Source organism: Pleurodeles waltl, chromosome 2_1, assembly GCF_031143425.1.
Source record: "Pleurodeles waltl isolate 20211129_DDA chromosome 2_1, aPleWal1.hap1.20221129, whole genome shotgun sequence".
Taxonomy (NCBI): Eukaryota; Metazoa; Chordata; class Amphibia; order Caudata; family Salamandridae; genus Pleurodeles; species Pleurodeles waltl.
The window spans coordinates 266,319,923-266,342,734 of NC_090438.1; the positions used below are offsets into that span (position 1 = coordinate 266,319,923).

At 42.5% G+C, this 22,812-nt stretch overlaps 1 long non-coding RNA gene across 3 annotated transcripts in view; it reads left to right on the forward strand.

Annotated features, from left to right (window-relative positions):
• Positions 1 to 2,204: 2,204 nt before the first annotated feature.
• Positions 2,205 to 22,812, forward strand: part of LOC138258694 (uncharacterized) — a 392,773-nt gene continuing 372,165 nt past the window's right edge. For all 3 annotated transcript variants that reach the window (XR_011198512.1, XR_011198508.1, XR_011198514.1), the window contains exon 1: positions 2,205 to 2,416. This is a non-coding gene — a long non-coding RNA (uncharacterized lncRNA). The remainder of the gene's footprint in view (positions 2,417 to 22,812) is intronic.

A 22,812-nucleotide genomic window follows, 5' to 3' on the forward strand; every position in this document is an offset into this window, starting at 1 on the left:
TGTAAAATATTATTAAAATGATGCAATTCATTTCACTATTTTGTTTATTAATTTCTATTATTGCCACTGTTCTGTTTATTTTTATACTTACAGTTATATTGACTACTTGTGGTAGGATAAGACATTGATTTCAATAAAGCCATAAAATATATTATTAGTGGTTATTCTAGAGTATGTCTATTTATGATTAAACTACATTTAGAAGCAATTAATAATAAATAATCCTGTGAATCTTACAGGGCTATTCTTTGCCCACAAGGCACGTTCTTCAAGTAATTCTCAGGTGGTTTGTGGGTTACAGTGTACCAGATTTACTGTCTCCATATCTGTAAATTGGCATTAAGCCTGCACTTTCACCAGTGGGTCTAGAAAACCTAAGCCAAGCCACGTTTTGTATGAAACCTACAAGAAATATATCAGTAGTGGGGCCAAATCAGTCTATACTGCCTTGGACTTCAGAATATAACTTCTAGATCAGCTAGGCCGTTTCAGAAATATCTGAAGTTGGTAGGTTTCACTAAGTGCTAGAGGAGCCCAGACTTAAATACAATATCTACCCTCTTTAAAAAATGCCTCTTGGAACAGTTTATTGAAGCCATTTTGTGGGATTTTCTTATCTCAGGCAGTAAGCTCATTGAAACAGTCTGGATCCCACTTTTATCAGAAGAAGCATGATAACTGTGAGTGCTATAACTTTAACCATTTCCCATAAACTTCTAGAACATTCCATAAAGTAATGTAAGTAAATTCGTTTTTTTGAAGCATAGTTTTAAGTTTTCAGGGTATGTTGTGTAGGAAAACGTGGTTTGACTTATTCAAAGTACACCACACTGCACTTTGACAAACTTCTGGCTTTCAGGAATGTCTCAGGTTCACAGGATACCTTTGAGGCAGGGCAGACTCAAAGATCAAATAAGGTCCCGGACACATAGACCGTGCCTATCCAAGCATCATTCTCTTCTTTCAAATAATTGCATGTGGGTACTTTCATTTCAAGAAACGTGTGAAAACACAGAATCATAGGTCATTTATTATTATCTTTTCATTTTGTTTTTTTAGTGCTATGAGTAACCTCCATCCCTAAAATCAGATTCTTGGGTATATTCCAAAAATGTATAGTGCATGAGACTGCATTTTGTTGTGCTGCAATTCAGCTATTTTTGCTTTTAATGTGGGCCATTGATTGTATGTGATTGACAGTTCACCATCAATTAGGATTACTTTTTGGTCTTTTGACTTGATCCGATTTCCTGGGTCATTTCCTTTCATATTTGGTAGGCACTTGCTGCTCTTTACTAATGCAAATTTGTGGATTGTCATAGAGCTGCCTCATTTATCATCTCTCTAGCAGACCCACTTCTTGATTTGGTGAGTTGGGGTCTGCCATTTTTGTTGACAGTCCTGGTTTGCCATAATCCTATGACATGCTGGTGGGTGCATTCAGCAGTCATTCAGGGGGCACACTGGTGGTGCAACAAAAGCTTGTCATAGGGAAATCCATCTGTGCCCATCCATGTTTAGACTGCAGCAAGGAGTGCTCCTGAGATTGTAAATAGGTAATTAGGATGTTGGTGGGGCTGATTCCTTTGAATAACTATGTGCATCTCCCAACCACCTTATGTTAGTTAGGGAAAAAGAGGCGGGCTCTCGGTTATCTACAGATATTACCTAAAATACTCAATTATTGAAATGCATCCAGCCTTGGAGTCATTAATGTTTAATCGAAAAATTGCTTCAAGTTTGAAATGTTTCTGCTATCATTTCCCCCCCTAGAGTTCTCTGAACATAAAGCCTTTGCCATTTTCGCTCTCCAACCTCACGTCAGATAAAGTTAATGTAGTAGTTGTGGACAATTTCTGTGTTCAGTTCGACAATAGCGCAAATACAATGTATGCTGATATTAGGCATCTTCTCTGTCTTTTTAATCTAAAATGATTAAATAGTGAGGACACACATTGTGTCAATTTAGATGATTATAATACTCAGGCTCCGGTGTCTGATCTATGGTCAGATTATTTTGGTATCCCCAGGGGCGGTTCTTTTGTAATAGCGGAGGATTGCCCTCCCCTCCTGCTCAGTCAGGCAGTTACAAATTTGTCACTGCCTGACTCGGCCATGGGAGTTTAGGGTAGGGTGGGGCCGTGACAGGGAGGAGGAGTGTTGGGCACTCGAAAATGCACGTCAGTTCAGCCGGCCATCATAGGCCGACCAAACTGATATGCACACTTGCCTTTCTGCAGCCCAGCTGTGTTATACAGTCGGGTAAGAGAAATGTCACAGGATCCCTGTGCCCGAGCGAGCGTCATGCATGCTTTAGCATCACAGCAGAGTCTGTATTGAGAGCAGGTGCTTTGTGCCCTGGAGGGGGGGAAAGAGGAGCGTCACAGAGGCAGCCGGGAGCAGAAGCGTTGGAAAGGTACTTTTTTAAAAATTAATTATTTTTAATTCACCCCCCATCCCCCCCTCCCTCAGCGACAGTCCTCCCTCCTGCCCCACCACCCTTGATTGGGGGCAGGTGCTCCTATGTATCCCTTTCACTTGGCAGTGAACAGTTTTTACTTTGCAGCAACATATCAGTACAACTGTCAAATGTGTTTATAGTTGGAGAAGATGATCTTGCTATTGTTGTACCTCATATAAACTCCGCTTAAAACTTGCCAGAACAAGCCATCGACCTTGCCCCCCTCTTAGGAGAGTGTATTGAACAACAAATAGTGAAGGTTAACGATCAAGCCCCATATGCAGATGATTTGCTCTAATTATGATCAATTGCACAATTCTTTGTGTAGTGGAGACCTGCCTGAGATGCAGCACACATTAAAACAGCTTGGAATGGCGTCTTGCAAGGAATATTCCCCAGCTGCTAAAATACCTTGGAGCATTAGGAATAATATCTATGAACATGGTATAAAATGTTTAAATTGCCTTTTTCCCAGTAAGTTTCATAACTGCTGTTGATATGACCAAAGTAATTTTTGCAGCTGTTACTGAGCCCAGAGAAATGCTTGCACTGAGAAAAACTACTACTTAAGCAGTTAGCTAACATCTATTTGCAGACTATTTTGCTAACAAAAAACTCAGAGACAGTTATTATGCCTTGTATTCTGTAGCTTTTTCTATTTGTACGGGTTCTTGCACTCTTTCTGAGTTATCAATATCATCATGCCTTCTGTCCCAGTTTCAGCCTCCTAATGAAGATGATTGTGTATTCCTTATTAGGCAGAGTGATCCTTCTTGTTCTAGTGCTGACATTATTTCTACCAAGCTGCACAAAATCTTGCTACTCATTTTTTCCCTCTTTAAATATTCGATTTAATTATAAATCAATCGTAAAAGCACATTACAATACATTGCAATACCTTAAAATATTTATACATATAAATATACACTACAAACTTCTTTACTTCTTATCAAATCAAAAAGTTTTCAAACATTATGGAAAAAAATACAAAATACATATTATTGCACACAGTAATTGTCCTTTTCATAAACAGTTATCTCCCAAACCAAATAAAACACAATTACAGCTAGTTAAATTTCTTTCTAGCGTTAGACAAGGCCCACAGAAAGTATAACATGTTACAGCAACCACCCATTGCAACAAGAGTTTGAAAAAATAGATAGGCTGGGAGGCATTGCTGGAAGGTGAGAGATCTTAATACAGGAGCAATATAGCTCTTCCTCTGATCAACGCACAAATTACAGAAGAGTACTACGTGCATGGTACTTTGGGAGGACACGTTATCACACAGGAAATTCAATAGTGTCTCAGACCATTCATTCATTTCAGGGAATCTGATTAGCTAATGAGTGGAATCCATTCTGAGACAGGTGAGAATGAACCAATGCCTGTGATTTGTAATAAATTTGAGATATCATACGTAATTAGCATAGATTGATTCCTCCATACACTAGGCTTCAACAACTCGATAGACTGCCTGAGTTCCTCAAGGTGCATGAAACATTCAGTTTTCTGGTCTTTCCTACTAATGACTTCCAGGGGTTCAGGCTTCTCATAGAAGTCCGAATAACCTAGATCATATAGAACCATTTGATAAGAAACAACCAAGGTATCCGTAAGGATGAGCTTGAATTAAGACTGTCTCTGATGATGGTTTAAGCCAGTAAACTCCGATGACCAGAGTTTGTGCTATAATAAAATAGGTTGTAGCATTATTAAATCTGTGAGAAACACCACTTCTAGTTCCACAAGACAAATAAAGGATGAATAGTTCTTGTGGTTAACAAGCAAAGACTTCAAGAAGTCATTTTCCACCATTTGTAGCACCCTGCAATTAGTATGTCCCCAAACGCCCATCCCCTATGTTGCAATGGACACACATTTAGCTCTGAAGATCTTTACCCTTTTGTTCAAGGGTCTCATACCTAATCATCTGGCATAGTTCAATAGAGTCATAGTTGATTTCTTAAACAGTAGCTTCCTAGCATTGATACAGTGGGTCCATGTACCCTCTTTATCAAATAGTATGCCAAAATACGGGAAAGTTGCTGTAATACCAATTTATGTGCCATTAATTGTTATATCGCAGCACTTCACTGACCTTCTCCCACATTTCATAATGAAGGTTTTGGACTGATTAACTAAAAGTCTTAAATTCTGCATGTAAATGGCAAAGATAATAAGAAGTCTTTGGAGCCCCAGTGGAGGATGAGCAGGAGAAGTACTGCCCAGCTGTCTGATGAATAAGATTGGACCTGCTTGCCTTGAGCAAGGGACACAGCAAGCTTCCAAAGGTTTCCCTGCAACTGACCAGCAACTGACCAGCTGACCAGCACCAATTGGAGCTGCCTGAGCCTTGCTGCTAACCTCTGCTTGAGTGAGTCTTGATCCCCAAGAGGTGCCACCCCTGTCTTGGACCCTTAGCGGATGTCAGAGTGCACTCCTTCTGAGGTCCAGGTAGAAATCCAGATGTTTTTGCTTCTCGCTACCATGAAGCAATCTTTTCATGTCACCAAATGACCCCTAAAGTGTCCACCAACTCAAAATTCCAGCGGCAACCTGCTCTTCGCATCAACGATGATCGTCCATGTCAGCAATGACCGCTGCAACTCTTGTAAACGCGAGCTTTGACCTGCTCTTCATGACAAACAGCAACCGCCCCATCAACCATCAACATGAAGCTCAAGCAGTGACCTGCTTCTCACACCAACACAAACCTCCTTGTGGCCCCTGCCAAGACGAACCTCTAACTCCTACGGTGGACTTGGAATTGAGAAAGTAAACTCTCCAAAGTAGCAAACCTGGTCTCTGTATCTGGCCATGCTCCACCATGGTCATCCTGAACATGTGACTTTACCCACGCCAGAATGACCAGATAACTGTGAGTTGTGCTTTGTGCTTTTGGGTGCTATTTTCACATAAAATTTAAAAATAGAACATACCTCCAGTTGTACTTATCAGATAATTGCATTTTATTTGTTAAAATTAACTTTATTTTTATAAATGGATGTCAGTTTTTTTGTATCGTGTTTTCACTTTGTTACTGTTTCACTGCAGCAGAAATACTTTACACATTGCCTCTAAGTGAAGCCTGACTACTTTTGTGTTAAACTTCCAGAGGGTCAAACACAGGTTTATTTAGAGACTTTTTTGTTTCACCATGTCAAAGATTGTGTTCATCACTTGAGTGGGTCTCTCACCACTTTCAAATAATAACAGATAGTATAGCAGGTGACTTAAAAAAATAATTAATCATATTTTTTTTAACTTGTTTGGACCCCAGCCTGGTGGAGACTTTTACTTAAATTTCTCATCTTCTGTACCTTGTCAAGTTACTTGAACACAATAGTTCTCATATTTTTGATCTCGGTGATCTTTGTTTGTTGTATGCAAGCCATTTTTCTCTAAGGCTGTAGTACTGAAACAGTAGTAGTCATTGATGAATTACATTGCTGTTAGGATCAATATGTTCCACACGCGTTGGTCCTTTTCGACTTATCATCTGTGTTTGATACAACAAACTAACAGACCCTTTTAAAACGACTGGAGGATATGGGTATTTCATGTTCAGCTCTCCTGTGGATTAGAAGTTCATTTTTTATTCCATAGGTCAACTCATGGTTTCTTAGACCCATTTTTAGCACATGAGAAACCCCTACTGTGTGGGCTCCATCAAACTTCTGTGCTATTCCCTTCACGTATTTATCTTATAGAATCACTCCACCTGCCTTTCTTATCGGGTCCTTGGTCTTCTGGTATTTATGTATGTGGATGATACACCAATTGTTTTTAAATAGATGAAGATTCTAGATAGAAGCCACTGTTATGCACAACTATCTTCTGAATGCCATTGCGATAATGGAAAAAATGGTAGTACTTCAGAGCTATTGCTTCTGTCTGAGTCATCCTTGGTGTGGCATCTATCTTTTTGTTTTTTTCTGTCTTGGAAACACACTTGCTCCAGTGAAGAATGTATAACATGTGGGAACTGAATTTGATACTAATCTGACAATTCAAAATCAGGTCAGAGGAGAGGTTACAATGCCTTTTACTTTATCCAAACCCTGAATGCTTTCATGTTAGCCATATTGGACTGTTGAAATGCAGTCTATATGAACTTCCCTGATAAAATCATAAACAGATTGCAATTTCTGCAAAATTATGCAGCTAGATTAGTTTTAAAAATGAGCAAATGAGACTTTATCACCCCAGCCTTGAAGTCTCTCATTGGCTGCCAGTTACACAGAACAGAGTTATGCTTAAACATTTTGTCTTGTTCATTAAGCTTTATTTGGACAAGTTTCCATTCCATTATCCTGGTAGGCATTATGCCCAGAGGTGTTAGCTCAGTTCTGAGAATAGACTACTTGTATTAGTGTTCAAGCTCCTTTGAGGGACGTGCATTTTCTGTTGCAAAACATTGGAATGCTTTAACATTTTCTACTCGTTACCAAGAATCTCTGCTGCATTTCAGGAAAACCATGAAATTATGCCGTCTTCCTCTACAATCCACTCTTGTACGAAATTAATGAAGGACGTTTGTTTAAGAGTTTAAGATCTTTATTCCCAAGATATCCGTATGTGTTTGTACTTTATAGTTTTTAAAATAAAACAATAACAACATGTTGGTTCATAATGAAAATTAATTTGACGCCATAGTTCAGTTTTTGCCTCAGGTTACCACTTGTTTTTTGCACAATTGCTAAACAGTCTATACCTCTGCGACTACAGGAGTCGGAAGGATACTATGATATATAATTGTTTTATTGTTTGGCTTTCCAATGCAAAAACCTACAAATGAAAAACGTTCCACCCATATCCGATTTTCCTTACGTACTTTCAGTATATTTTATTTCAATCATTAGTTTCTTTGGGAACATCTCGAGCAATCTGCACAAACAGCCTATTACAGATATCATTTATTTCTGTTTTTCAAATTAAAAACGTATAGCTTTCTCGGTTGACCCATTGGTTACACATCTATTTCCCGGAATGTGTCCAGGTGACTAGATTCACCAAAATGATGAAACATTGACCACTACTTACACAATTGCACATAATGTGTGGGCACTTTATTTTTTCCTAACATTCCTATTTCTGAAACATGGGAAGAAGCTCATCTTAGCACAACGAACCTTTTGTTGATGCAGCACTTAGTAAAAAAAAAAAAAAAAAAGCGCTACATTTTTTGCTAATTTTTCAGATTTAAAAAACATTCTGGCAATTTTCTCAGATCCTGCCAAGGTAAGTCAAACTCTGGAAACAAATAAAATCCCCCAAAAATATGAAGGAAAGGGCACAAATTTTATTCGGACATTTGACTTAGGAAAATAATTATAAAAAGTTAACCTTGAATTATCCTAAGCATCAAAAAAGGATAAACCCTCAACACTTTAGGCATCTAAGTAACTAAGTGAACATATAAAAATTCTGTTCAAATTTGAGTTTGGTAATACAATTAAGTGTTTGTATTCCTGAAGTGGTTAGATTGTGAACAGTTGACTTTCTTAAAAAAGCACACATTACAGGTGTGCATTTAAAACATACTAAAACAATGCTTCAAGTACACAGTTTGATATGACAAGGAGTGTGTTCTTTTTGGGGATGTAACCATATCTGAAAATTGTGCAGAAGTCCCCTGGGCATGGCCATTGGGCAAGGGGGCATGACTCCTGTCTTTGTTAAGACAGGAGTCATTTCAATGGGGGTTGGGAGTCGTAAAAAAATGGCGCAAATCGGGTTGAGGCGATTTTTTTGCCTCAGCCTGACTTGCACCATTTGTGGACGCCCATACTCCATTTTCCCTCTACTCCGGCGCTGCCTGGTGTACGTCGTTTTTTTTAACGCACACCAGACAGCGCCGGCGGCTAACGTCATTCAATAAATATGGCGCCCGCATGGCGCTTCAGAATGGCGTTAGCCGGCGCTAATTTTTTTGGCGCAAAACTGCGTTGGCGCAGTTTTGCGTCAAAAAGTATAAATATGGCCCTTAATGTTTACTATCTATGAAATTCAATTGTAATTTCTCTTTAACCCCTTAGCTGCTGGGCCTTTCCCCCCCCAGTGCTGAGCCCTTTTTTGGCTATTTGGGGTAGTTTGCGCTTAGGGCTTCATAACTTTTTGTCCACATAAGCTAACCACGCCAAATTTGCGTCCTTTTTTTCCAACATCCTAGGGATTCTAATGGTACCCAGAGTTGGTGGTTTCCCCTGGAGGAGACCAAGAAAATAGCCAAAATACAGTGAAAATTTTGTTTTTTCCAAAAAAATGGGAAAAAAGGGCTGCCGAAGAAGGCTTGTGGTTTTTTCCCTGAAAATGCCATCAACCAAGGGTTTCTGGTGCTGAAATCACTATCTTCCCACCTTTCAGGAACGGGCAGACTTGAATCAGAAAACCGAATTTTTCAACACAAATTTGGCATTTTACTGGGACATACCCCATTTCTACTATATTTGGTGCTTTCAGCCTCCTTCCAGTTAGTGACAGGAATGGGTATGAAACCAATGCTGGATCCCGGAATGCTAAACATTTCTGAAAACTAGACAAAATTCTGAATTCAGCAAGGGGTCATTTGTGTAGATCCTACAAGGTTTTCCTACAGAAAATAACAGCTGAAATAAAAAAATATTGAAATTGAGCTGAAAACAACAGCCATTTTTCTTTATGTTTTACTCTGTAACTTTTTCCTGCGATGTCAGATTTCTGAAAGCAATATACCGTTTTGTCTGCTGGACTCTTCTGGTTGCGGGGATATAAAGGGCTTGTAGGTTCATCAAGAACCCTAGGTACCCAGAGCCAATAAATAAGCTGCACCCTGCAGTTGGTTTTCATTCTATACTGGGTATACAGCAATTCATTTGCTGAAATATGAAGAGTGAAAAAGAGGTATCAAGAAAACCTTTGCATTTCCAAAATGGGATCAAGATAAGGTTTTGAGGAGCAGTGGTTATTTGCACATCGCTGAATTCCGAGGTGCCCATACTAGCATGTGAATTGCAGGGCATTTCTCAAATAGACGTCTTTTTTACACACTCTCTTATATTTGGAAGGAAAAAATGTAGAGAAAGATAAGGGGCAATAACACTTGTTTTGCTATTCTGTGTTCCCCCAAGTCTCCCGATAAAAATTATACCTCACTTGTGTGGGTAGGCCTAGTGCCCGCGACAGGAAATGCCCCAAAACACAACATGGACACATCCTATTTTTTTTATAGAAAACACAGCTGTTTTTTCCAAAGTGCCTACCTGTAGATTTTGGCCTCTAGCTCAGCCGGCACATAGGGAAACCTACCAAACCTGTGCATTTCTGAAAACTAGAGACCTAGGGGAATCCAAGGAGGGGTGACTTGCGGGGCTCGGACCAGGTTCTGTTACCCAGAATCCTTTGCAAACCTCAAAAAGTGGCTAAAAAAACAAGTTTTCCTCACATTTCGGTGACAGAAAGTTCTGGAATCTGAGAGGAGCCACAAATTTCTTTCCACCTGGCGTTCCCCCAAGTCTCCCGATAAAAATGATACCTCACTTGTGTGGGTAGGCCTAGCGCCCGCGACAGGAAACGCCCCAAAGCGCAATGTGGACACATCAAAATTTTTGGAAGAAAACAGAGGTGTTTTTTGAGAAGTGCCTACCTGTAGATTTTGGCCTCTAGCTCAGCCGGCACCTAGGGAAACCTACCAAACCTGTGCATTTCTGAAAACTAGAGACCTAGGGCAATCCAAGGAGGGGTGACTCGCGGGGCTCGGACCAGGTTCTGTTACCCAGAATCCTTTGCAAACCTCAAAAAGTGGCTAAAAAAACAAGTTTTCCTCAGATTTCGGTGACAGAAAGTTCTGGAATCTGAGAGGAGCCACAAATTTCCTTCCACCCGGCGTTCCCCCAAGTCTCCCGATAAAAATGATACCTCACTTGTGTGGCTAGGCCTAGCGCCCGCGACAGGAAACGCCCCAAAGCGCAACGTGGACACATCAAAATTTTTGGAAGAAAACAGAGGTGTTTTTTGAGAAGTGCCTACCTGTAGATTTTGGCCTCTAGCTCAGCCGGCACCTAGGGAAACCTACCAAACCTGTGCATTTCTGAAAACTAGAGACCTAGGGCAATACAAGGAGGGGTGACTCGTGGGGCTTGGACCAGGTTCTGTTTCCCACAATCCTTTGCAAACCTCAAAAAGTGGCTAAAAAAACAAGTTTTCCTCACATTTCGGTGACAGAAAGTTCTGGAATCTGAGAGGAGCCACAAATTTTCTTCCACCCGGCGTTCCCCCAAGTCTCCCGATAAAAATGATACCTCACTTGTGTGGGTAGGCCTAGCGCCCGCGACAGGAAACGCCCCAAAGCGCAACGTGGACACATCCAAATTTTTGGAAGAAAACAGAGGTGTTTTTTGAGAAGTGCCTACCTGTAGATTTTGGCCTCTAGCTCAGCCGGCACATAGGGAAACCTACCAAACCTGTGCATTTCTGAAAACTAGAGACCTAGGGGAATCCAAGGAGGGGTGACTTGCGGGGCTCAGACCAGGTTCTGTTACCCAGAATCCTTTGCAAACCTCAAAAAGTGGCCAAAAAAACAAGTTTTCCTCACATTTCGGTGACAGAAAGTTCTGGAATCTGAGAGTAGCCACAAATTTCCTTCCACCCGGCGTTCCCCTAAGTCTCCCGATAAAAATGATACCTCACTTGTGTGGGTAGGCCTAGCGCCCGCGACAGGAAATGCCCCAAAACAGAACGTGGACACATCACATTTTTTCATAGAAAACAGTGCCTACCTGTGGATTTTGGCCTCTAGCTCAGCCGGCACCTGGGGAAACCTAGCAAACCAGCACATTTTTGTAAACTAGAAACCCAGGGGAATCCAAGATGAGGTGACTTGTGGGGCTCGGACCAGGTTCTGTTACCCAGAATCCTTTGCAAACCTCAAAATGTGGCTAAAATACCACGTTTTCCACACATTTCGGTGACAGAAAGTTCTGGAATCTGAGGGGAGCCACAAATTTCCTTCCACCCAGCGTTCCCCCAAGTCTCCCGATAAATATGATACCTCACTTGTGTGGTTAGGCCTGGTGCCTGCGACAGGAATAGATCACACAACGGTCAATGTTGGTCCTTACGTGAGGAAGCTGTTGACCCTGGGGTGATCCATTCCTGACACAGGCACTAGGTGTAGGCACTCAAGTGGGGTAGTGTTTTTATCAGGACAGGTGAGGAGTCACTGGGTGGTAGGAATGTTGTGGATCCCAGCATATTCCTGTAGTTTGTGTGACAGAAATGCGAGAAAAATAGAGTTTTTTCTCAACATTTCAGCTTTGCAGGGTATTCTGGTAAGAAAACTTTGGGGAATCCACACAAGTCACACCTCTGTGGACTCCCCCGAATGTCTAGTTTCCAGAAATGTTTGGGTTTAGTGTGTTTCTCTATATGGCCGCCGAATCCAGGACCAAAAACACAGGTGCCTGCCTTACAAAACCAGTTTGTTTTGCCATAGACAATTTTGATGTCTCCACAATATGATTTGGGTGGTGGAATTTGGGGCTGAACTAAATTGGTGAGCTCCCAAGAGAGCACTCTCTCTCTGCTTGCCGCCGCATTCACCTGCTCTCTGGGTTGGCCTAACCCACTATTACCCAGTTGCACGAACAGCTTGCGAAGGGACAGCAGGACTGTCCTCATCACCTCCCTCATAATGTACTGGAAGAGGAGTTTTCGAATGGGACTCCTCTGACTGAAAAATCACTCCCAGAGTCTGCGCCATTGTCCTATCCCTCAGATGCTGTCTCAGTATCTGATGTCTCAGTCTCTGATCCTATGTCAGAGCGGTCCTCTATAACCCGAGTGCAGGCAGCAGTCATCCATCAAGATGCCATCTCTGCTATTTGCTAAACTGTTGCTCTAAAACACTAGCCTACGTAGACAGTCACAAAATCGATGGTGTGTGTGAGATACGTGCAACAGTAGAGGCCACCTTACCTGCGCTTCTTCCCTCAATCAGCACGTACTTTCAAGACACTCAAAAACCACCTTGTCACATACCATTCGTCACAGTCTTTAGCACCTCCTGCGCCCAGTCCAACAATCATTATTGGTGCTCCCACTCCCTCCTCCTCGGATTCCCTCATTACCACCCAGCAAAAGTGCCCTTCATCTCTCCATAGACTTTACTAATGTACTCAGCTATTTACATAAAATACAGATGTGCTCTTTGCAGTAGGCATATAAACCTTCTGCGCTTCTTTATGGCACTAAAACTGCCACTAGACAAGTCGGACCCTTTTCCCCCCAGGGAAACCACACACATATTGACAAAAGTGATGTATATATGACAGCCAACCACCTGAAACTCAACTCAAGCAAAACCGAAATAATCCTCTTTGGCCCTCACCAAAAAAACCTGGGACCCCCCATGGTGGCCCACCACGCTAGGCCCTGCACCCACCCCCGCCAACTACGCACGCAACCTCAGCATCATCCTAGACTCCTCCCTCTCTATGACCCAACAAATCAACGCTCTTACCTCCTCATGCTTCAACAAACTCCGTATACTGAAAAACATTAAAATGGATCCCCACAGAGACCAGAAAAACTGTCACTCACGCACTCATCAGCAGCAGGCTTGATTACAGAAACGCCCTCTACGCCGGCACCACTCTAAAACTCAAGTGCAAACTACACGCATCCAGAACTCAGCAGCACGACTCATCCTCGACCTCCACCGACACGAACACATCTCTCCACACCTCAAATCCCTCCACTGGCTCCCCATTGACAAAAGGATCACCTTCAAGATCCTCATCCTCACACACAAATCACTCCACAACACAGGCCCTGCCTACCTCAACGAGAGTCACCTTCCACACCCCCACACGAAACGTCCGTTCAGCTGACCTCTCTCTCGCCTCTGACCCCCGCATCAAACACACCACCACCGGGGGCAGATCCTTCTCCTACATTGCACCCAAAACATGGAACGCACTCACAACCCACATTCGCAAGACCCAAAACCTACTTCTTTTCAGGAAGGGCCTCAAAACCTGGCTTTTTGAACAGTGAACCTCCTAGCCCCTTTCCCTCCCCCCCGTCCCCCCCCAGCGCCTTGAGACCCTCACAGGTGAGTAGCGCGCTTTATAAATCTCTTTGATACAGATCTACCTATATATATATATATAAATATATATCTACATAGATATATCTATAGATATATCCATGTACCTAGATATATCTATCTACATAGATATATATATATAGATATATACATATATTTTTTTTTAGTTGTTGTATGGTTTCCTTGGGGGCCAAAATGGCCCCCAGGGAAACCCTACAACATCTAAAAAAAAAAAATGCCCCCACAGGGGGTCACCCTGCCCACGGGCGACCCCCTGTCATTTCATATTTTTTTTAAATTTTTTATTTATTTATTTTTTTTAAAAATCCCCTGGGGGGGGGGGCGCGATCGCGCCCCCTCCCCAGGGGGCACCTACCTTTTTATTTTTTTAGGAAAATTATGCCGGGGGGGGGCGGCCCGTTTTCCGGGGGGGGGGCCGCCCCCCAAAAGTGAAATCCCTGGTGTCTAGTGGGGTTTCCTGGCCCCCGATCGCAGCTGTGCTGCGATCGGGGGCCAGGAAACCGTTTCAGAAGGCCTCATAAGAAAGGGGAGACTCTCCCCTTTCTTACGAGGCCTTCTGAAACTGTTCCTGGCCCCCGATCGCAGCACAGCTGCGATCGGGGGCCAGAAACAGTTTCAGAAGGCCTCGTAAGAAAGGGGAGAGTCTCCCCTTTCTTACGAGGCCTTTTCAAAATGTTTCCTGACCCCCCCGATCGCAGCTGTGCTGCGATCGGGGGAGCCAGGAAACCTGAAAGTGTTTCCTGGCCCCCGATCGCAGCACAGCTGCGACCGGGGGCCAGGAAACACTTTCAGGAAGGCCTCGTAAGAAAGGGGAGTGTCTCCCCTTTCTTACGAGGCCTTCCTGAAAGTGTTTGCTGGCCCCCGATCGCAGCTGTGCTGCGATCGGGGGCCAGGAAACACTTTCAGGAAGGCCTCGTAAGAAAGGGGAGACTCTCCCCTTTCTTACGAGGCCTTCCCGAACGTGTAAAAGGCCGTTTTCCCCATGAAAGCAGGAAGCGGACGCAAGGCTGCTTCCTGCTTTCATGGGGAAAACACCTTTGCAACGTCAGCGCGCCTCGCGGCGCGCTGACGTCACAAAGGGGCGGGTGGGGGGCGGGGGGAGACACGGTAGCTTCCGTGTCTCCCGGGGGGGGGGAAAAAATAAAAAATAAATCCTCGGGTGCGACGCACCCGAGGATTTATTAATGCCCTTCCTGGTGTCGGCCACTGGTCGTGACCCGCACCAGGGAGGGTGTGTGGGCGTCGGCCAGTGGCCGACGCCCGCATTTAAGAGGTTAAAGGTACAGTTAGATTTTAAATTACAATTGTGAAAATGACACTTTAAAAAAGTTAAAAGAACAGATGATGGACAAAATGCTGAGCAATGCAAACATTCACCCCTAGTCACAAAGATCTGGGTTTCTTGTGGGCCAAACAATTGGAAGTAAATACAAAACTATAACTACAAACATAACATCTCTAAATAAATATATCACACTAATGGCAACCGTGAAATCTGAACAAAAAAAATAAAAATTATACAGACCAGTCAGTTCACTTTTATGCTCATGTTTGCTCCCAAAACTCTGCTGCTTAAGGTACAGTTTTGATCAATTTGGCACACACTTCCCAGGTTTAGAAGCACACGCGGCGCAGTACATTAGAAGTGGAAGGAATGTATTCAGCAAAGTGGTGATCTTTCAGTCTAGCCACATCCTCCACCACTCCAACTCTAGAACCACTGGCACTGTTCCACTACAAAAAGGCTGTATATCACAGACTGTGGAAATCGAACAAATGTCATCTTTGAATTTGGAGAACAAAGTTTGCATACAACAAAAGCATTGAAGGTTGCTAGATGAAACAACTGGATAGCCAACTTCTTATACCAAATGTAAGCCTCACAAACATTAGTCTAAGGTTCCAACCTCTGATCTACTCTATCCACACCACCCATGTGCTAATTGTAGTCTAAAATGCACACAGGTTTGGACACTTCAGCAGCCTGATTATAGGTCATAGGTGAACTACTTTCATCATGGATGGTAGTCAGAATGTAGACATCTCTCCTGCCTGCAAATTTCACAGCTAGCAGTTCATCACTACACAGGGCGCTGCACTATCCCTTCTCATGTTTTTCACAAACAAGCTTTTTTACAAACAAGGGAAACCCCTTTCCTTTCCTCATATGCCATTTTGGCAGCCCCAAACCCTCCCCAAAGAAAAATACTTACCTTTTCCCGCATCACTCTGGAAGCGCAGTCCCAGCACGTTCTGATGATGTCTGTGAGCCATTATTACCTATGTCACCAGATTGTTGAGGTGGGACGGGAGTGGCAGCAGAAGCATGTCTGCTGCCATCTCTGCTGGGGTGTTTACGGGGGCGGCCCATGGAGGGGAGTGCCAGTACTTCCCCTGGGGTGGGTGCAATGACAGCTGGGAGCCATCCTACAGGTGCACCCACCAGCTGTCCGACACACGCAAAGGTTTAACAACCAAAGATTATTATGCATATGCTGCCTTGGAGCAACAGGTGAACAACCCGTTGGATGCACAAGTAAATTACCAACAGTATTACCCAGTGTACACTTGGAAGCAACATATGAGCAACTCGTTAAGGCAATGTTAAACAATTGACATTTGATCAACATCTATTTCATGTCATTAAGTGCTTCAGAAGTGAGATCAGAAAGCTGCCAGTTTGTTTTTATCTGAACATCAGAAATTGATCCTTGAATGACAGGTAAGCTAACCATTGGAAGCACTGCTAAACCACAGAGGATTGAGAGTAGTATCTATTTCAAGCCACCAAGTTAGTTAAAGCTAAAACTAAGACTGAAAAGTGCTATCAACTTCCTCGTTTACTACTGCTCCCCGTAATATTTTATTTGTTTGTTTGTATAATATGTTTGATGTTACATACATATCTAATCTGTTTATTTCAAAATTCACTACTCATACAAAAGGTGATGTAAGGAATGTTTCCAAATAATCTAAACCAAGGGCAATCACCCTGTGTTCTTTTCTACCCAGTGGTTTCACCCACTGTGATATTCTTGACAGAGAGCCTGCTGTATGGAAATCAGCACTGGTCATGCCGCCCATGGAACCAGTCCATCTTGAACTGAAAGGTGAGGCACTGTCCAGAAAGAAACACAAGCAATTTCAAATTAGTTCTAATTAGTTTTAACCCATCATTTCCCCCATTGAACCACTCTAGGCAGAGGCTTACCTTATATAAATCAGAACTGACTCTGCTGCTCATAAGAACAATCCATCCTGAACTGCCACTCCCCTCAATACCATTTCCACCTACTGCCCTTTAATGGTGCAGACTCCTATCTACTGCCATGACGGCCACAGTGTCAAACTTTAAAAGCATTGGAAAAGCCAAAAGCCAGCACATTTTTTAAACATTCAAAGGCATACCCTTATAGGTCTAGCTTTTCATTAGGGGAAGTGTTAGGTTATAGTGTTTTACGTCTGTTGCTCCGAGCTATCCTACAAACAAAACACCATAATCAAGGAACCACTTTGGTTGCAACAATATGGAAGTTGGTAGTAAGACCTCATTGATGAAAAGACTGCAGCAGGCTAAGATGGCCCCTCAAACAATAGCTGCACAAAATGGATTTCAAAAGGAGTTGAAAGATTAAGTCGGCATTGTGATGAACATAAAATATATGAACAGCAAACTATTGTATTATAGATACTTTTGGCATTTGCAGTGCAGCTGTAAGAAAGATTATTTGTGTGCATGTCTTTACTTTGTATGCGAAATGGCTGTAAATCCAACAACATATTATCAGGACAGCAAAATAAAACAACTTGCGTGGTTGACTTGTGAATAGTCCAAGCCTGCCATAGAAGCAAACAGCTTGCACATACTAAACAGAAAAGGCCAAATTAAATGTCAATTACAATTTCATCATATCAGAAAATTATATAGTGCAAAAAACACAAACTGACTTTGAATTTCAACAAACAGGTCATGTTGTTTCTGCAGTCTAAAAAAGGACTACTTGAGCATCGTCTCTAATGGGAACACAACATAACAATCCACAAAATGCCACTGGCTTGCTGTACTGAATTGAGACTAGAGCATTACTAATGGCTGATATTAATTCTAGGGGCTGGTAAAAATTTAATTACACCTGTGTAATTCAAGTAACTTTGGAATTTTGTGTTACAATTACACAATTATTCCACTACTGGTAATTACATTCCATTTGTGGTAAAAAGCTACTGCAAATGCACAATTGCCCATAAACATTCATTTCAAATGCACAAGAATGAGCAGTTGTTCTTCATGGTTCTTTTTTTGTTGCCCTTTTTCAATGTGAAATTTGTTCTCAAGCCGAAAACTGAAGCAAGTACACTTTTCCTACTAATCTAGAGAGCTGATTAATGAATTTGTATTTTGTGTAGTTACACATGTGTTGCATTAATTTTGTAGGAAGCTGGCTATCTATGTGGTGTACCAATGTAAGGGGACTCTATGCAGATTGGCCACGGTGACCCTTATTGGCTCACAAGGGTTAAAATAATAACCCAAAAGCTCTCTTTTGTGGTAGTGTGTGCGAGCAGTTAGGCTTATTAGAGGACGATGTTAAGTGCTTATTGCATACAGAGAGACAGTGTGTGAGAAACACATTCAATAAAGAAAGCCAACACCAGCTTACAAAAATAAAGTTATTTTTATATGAGTTTAGATACCAAGATCATCAGAATCAGGTAAGTACTTTTCAAGATATTAATTTTGATATGTTTCAAAAGTGTCTGGAGAGGTAATATTATCCTATGGGGAAAAGACACATACTGCATTCATGCACTTAACAACAACTTACAGGACTGGTCTTCTGAAGTTAAGGTAAGTATGGGGCAAGGTCCAAAGCATCACCAACAGATTACTTTGGGAGGCACTGAGGCGTCTGCGTGCAGAGGTGCTTTTCAACCTTGTGGGCCCTAGTGTTATCCTATGGGAAAGAAACAGACACTGCATATGGGTACTTTGCAATGACTTACAGAACTGTTTTTCTGGGCTTGAGATGAGTATGGGGCAAAGTCCAAGGCCACACCAACAGGTCACCTCGGTGTGCTCTGGGGCATCCGGGTGCCAAGGTGTGTTACGGTGTTGGGTGTCCCATTCATTTCAAAGGAGATCTGTCCGGTTGGAAAATGGTTGCAAGCAGGGACTCAGGTGCCAGTCCGGGGGGCTCACAGGGGGGCTCGGGACTCATGATGCTCAGGGAATATGGGGACACCTTTGGTCTTCTTCTCCTCAGGCAGGGACGGCCGGGTACAGAGGTGTGCTGGGTTGTTGAGTTATTGTCACCAGAGGCATTTACGGTAGAGGGGGCATGACCAAAGAGCCTGCAGGCAGCATCAGGAAGTCCTTACTTGGCAAACTCAAGGTGGGCTTTGGCTTTGAAGGGTCTGGGGACCATGCTGGTTCTATTGGCCGACTTCAACTAGGCCTAGGGGGGCACAGGTTCAGTGATGGTGTCTGGTGTTGGGTTTTGGCAGTCCAGAGTACTCGTAAGTCTTCTTTCATGCCTACATGTTGCTCGGAAGCAGCTCTGATACTTCATGGTAGATCGTGGTTGGTTTTCAAAGTTCTGGCAGCCCTCCCAGGCTTTTGGAGGCAGAATAGCTGCAGGATGAGTCATTTTCAGGGGAGTTGTTGAGGAAAGCAGGGAAGCTGGTGGGGTTGGAGCCAAGTCAGTTGCTTCTCCTCAGTTCTTGTTTTTCATGGCTCTTCGGGTCCTTCTTCTTCTTTAATCAAGCAAATCTAAAGTCCTGGTATCTGGTATACCCTAAATAGTCAATATAGGGGTGTTAAGGGGAGTGAAGGGCATTAGCCAATGGGCTACTTACCCCTGGGGTCACTACACCCCCTAGATGACCACTGCTTGTGGGGAGTGCACATAACCCTGTCCCAGGATTCCTAATTTGACAACACAAGATTGTGGAATTTGTAACTTCATGTTCACTTCAGGCTGGTTAACCTAGAGTTGTGTCCTGCCTGGCAGTGCAACATGCCCCCTGCATTGCTAATGTTCTGGCCTGTCCTGGTGCCAAAAACCCGCAGGGCAGGGGGTTGCCTCTCCTAGTCTGGGGAAGATGGAGGTTGCAATTCAAAGGCAGCAGGGATTTTGAAGTCCCTGACCTTGGAATGCAGATTTACTAACCATCCTGTTGGCAGAGGTGATAACACCTCCTGCCAGAGCAAGCATTTTTTCTGACTTCTGAGAGAAGAGGCTCTCACTTCCAGGGTGTCAGAAACTCATCTGTGGTGGCAGGCTGGTCAGAACCAGTCAGCCAGCATACTGGAGGACAAGTAGCTTTCAGGGTGCACCTTTAAGGTGCGCTCTCGGTGAATGTAATAATGAATCCAATACTGGCATCAGTATGGATTTACAAGACAAGATGTTTGATGCCAAACACCACTATTTTCCATGCAGCCATTGTGTAGCTGGATCACTCGTGCTGACCAGTGTCCAGTACATGCTTTAAGTTGACTCCCTAGTCAATTGCAATGTCTAGGAATGGACCTAGACATCAAAGGGACATATCTGCTCATGCAGACATGTCCTCACATAAGTTATAATACATCCTTTCTTAGGGCTCTTAAGGCCTGATACAGGGGTGACTTACAGATAATGCATGCAGTGACTTTGGCATGGCACAAAATGTATGTACCATGTTGTGTTTCTAGTCAGGGTTTACACCCTGACACGCAGTCTGCAATGGAAGGCTATGTGCAATTTGTGTGTGGGTCCCTTAGGGTGGCATAAGTTATATTGCTGCCCTTCGTGACCTTCTTTAGTTACTATACCCTAGGTACCAGGGGCATCGTTTACTAGAGACTTACAAAGGTGCTAAATTCCTGTGCCAATTGTAAACAATTAGACATACCTTGTTTTTAAGGAAAGAGCAGTGGCACTGATGTCTGTTTAGCAGGCCTCAGTGCACTGCCAATAGTAAAAAATCAGCATCTAGTATTTCTAAAAGTAGGCTAAAAGTGGAGGGCACCTGGAAAGAAGCCCAGTTTCCTTCACTTTTGTCAACAGTTTGCAGATTTACACTAGAAGCAAATAATACAAATACCACACATCTCTAAATAATTCAATCAATCCACTCATTATTTTTTGTTTTTCTTAGTATGACACCCTACGTGCAGTGTGAATGCCCAGACATGGGTCCCATGCACACTGTGCCGTTTGACTCAAGCTACATCGTATAAAAGAGGCCAAAATAAGCAAACCATGAAAAAGCCAAGAAAGCCAGTTGGTGAAGCGGGGTGACCCAAACCCCACTCTCTGAACTTCATTAAAGTATTGGTAATGAAGTCTTTTAGACAGTTTAAGCTTTTTGTAGTAAAACCTAAAAAGGATCGTTATATAACTAACAAACAAGTAAATAAACACTCCTACAAATTACCTGTGCTTCCCATCCACATTGTGTACTTGACCACACTTAACATCTGTATGATGATGTCACTTTGAGTAGCGGTTAACTCCGTAATAGTAAGCACTGCAATAATGTGATTCATAATAAATGAACATTAACATAGCATATCTGTCAAATGTCGTGCATTTTGTCACTTATTCTTGGAGCTTTTAATTGGCCATATTTCTTAGGGCACGTTAATTTAGAAAGTTCACATTGCATGAAATTTGGCAAAAGCATTTTAGTTTCTCACATCTTTATTTTGGAAATTTTAATGCAAAATAATCACCAAGGGCCAGATGTACGAAGAATTTTTCAAGTCGCAAAGGGGGCGATTCGCAGAATCTGCACATTTTCTACTTGAAAAATGCTTTTTGGGATGTACAAAGCCCAAACTCCGATTCGGTAACTTTTTACCGAATCGCAGTTTAGGTTTTGCAATTCGGTATTAGGAAGGGGCGTGTCAAGTGCGTCCCTTCCTAATACCAAATCCAAATGGTCTGTATGATTGTTTTGTAACCCGTTTTGTCACAAAACAATTCGCAGTTATATTCGCAAACGGGAAGGTCCTCATGAGACCCCTTCTCCTTTGTGAATGGCAGCGAAAATATTTTTTTCAGAGCAGTCAGTGGTCCCACTTAAAATATTTGTTTTTTCAATGCATCTCGTTTTCCTTTAAGGAAAACGGGCTGCATTGAAGAAAAAAACTGCTTTATTTAAAAGCAGTCACTGACATGGTGGTCTGCTGTCTCCAGTAGGCTACCATCCTTGTGAGGGTGGCCATTCCCAATTGCGACCTACCTCATGAATATTCATGAGGTAGGCCATTTGCGACCCCATTGTGAATCGCAAACAGGGTAAAGTATACTGTTGTACATCCGGTTTTGCGTCTCACAAATTGGGAGTCTCTAAGACTCTCAGTTTGCGACTCAAAAAACCGGATCTTTGTACATGTGGCACCAACTCCCTAAATTACAAATGTCTCAAAAGGTGATTTTTAATTGCAGTAGTATCTTAACCTAAAACAATTATGTATGTTTTCATATAAATTCTATGTTTTTACACCTCTAGCTATGCAGGTTTAATTTCAACCACTGACAGTCAAACAGTTTGTAAAGTATTTCAAAAGGCTTATGAAATCTTCAGAGCTGAAATCGTGCCTCAATGATTTTAAAATCTGAGCTAAAGTCCACCAAACTTGTGATCACCCCTGCCACCAAAAGGAAAGATACTCTCTTGACCTTATTTTTCCCTCATTTAACAACATCTTTGTCCGGGCTGGGATTTCTTTTGCTTGAATGGATCATCTGGCACTTCATTTTTCAACTTCATGACCTTTTCTCCACCTTACTGAATTTTACCACCAGCCACGCCTGGTCCAAAATGCCTTCAACACTGGTCTCTGACCCTAAATAAAGTTCAAATGTCTTTACTGACTAGTACCTATATAGGGAAAAGTGATCACCTCTTTAAGTTCTTTAACAATAGAGTCTACTTGTAAATCAGAAGTGCCAATATTCACTGCATCTATCAAGGATTTGATAGGCCTTCAGCATGTAGAGGACAGTGGAAATTTGTGTGCTTCATGTCTATCAAGGCCCTAACACTGTGACTATTACAACTGATTGTATACAATGATATGCTTTACTTAACTCAATATTTTTAGGTGCGCGAGCAAGATATTACTTCTTATGCTTCTTTGTAGGAAGTATGAATTTGAGAAACAAACAAGAACCTGAAAAAGGTATGGCTGTGTGTCAAATTGTGATGGTTGTTATTAGACCTGATGTCCTTGACCTGGTAGTCCCCA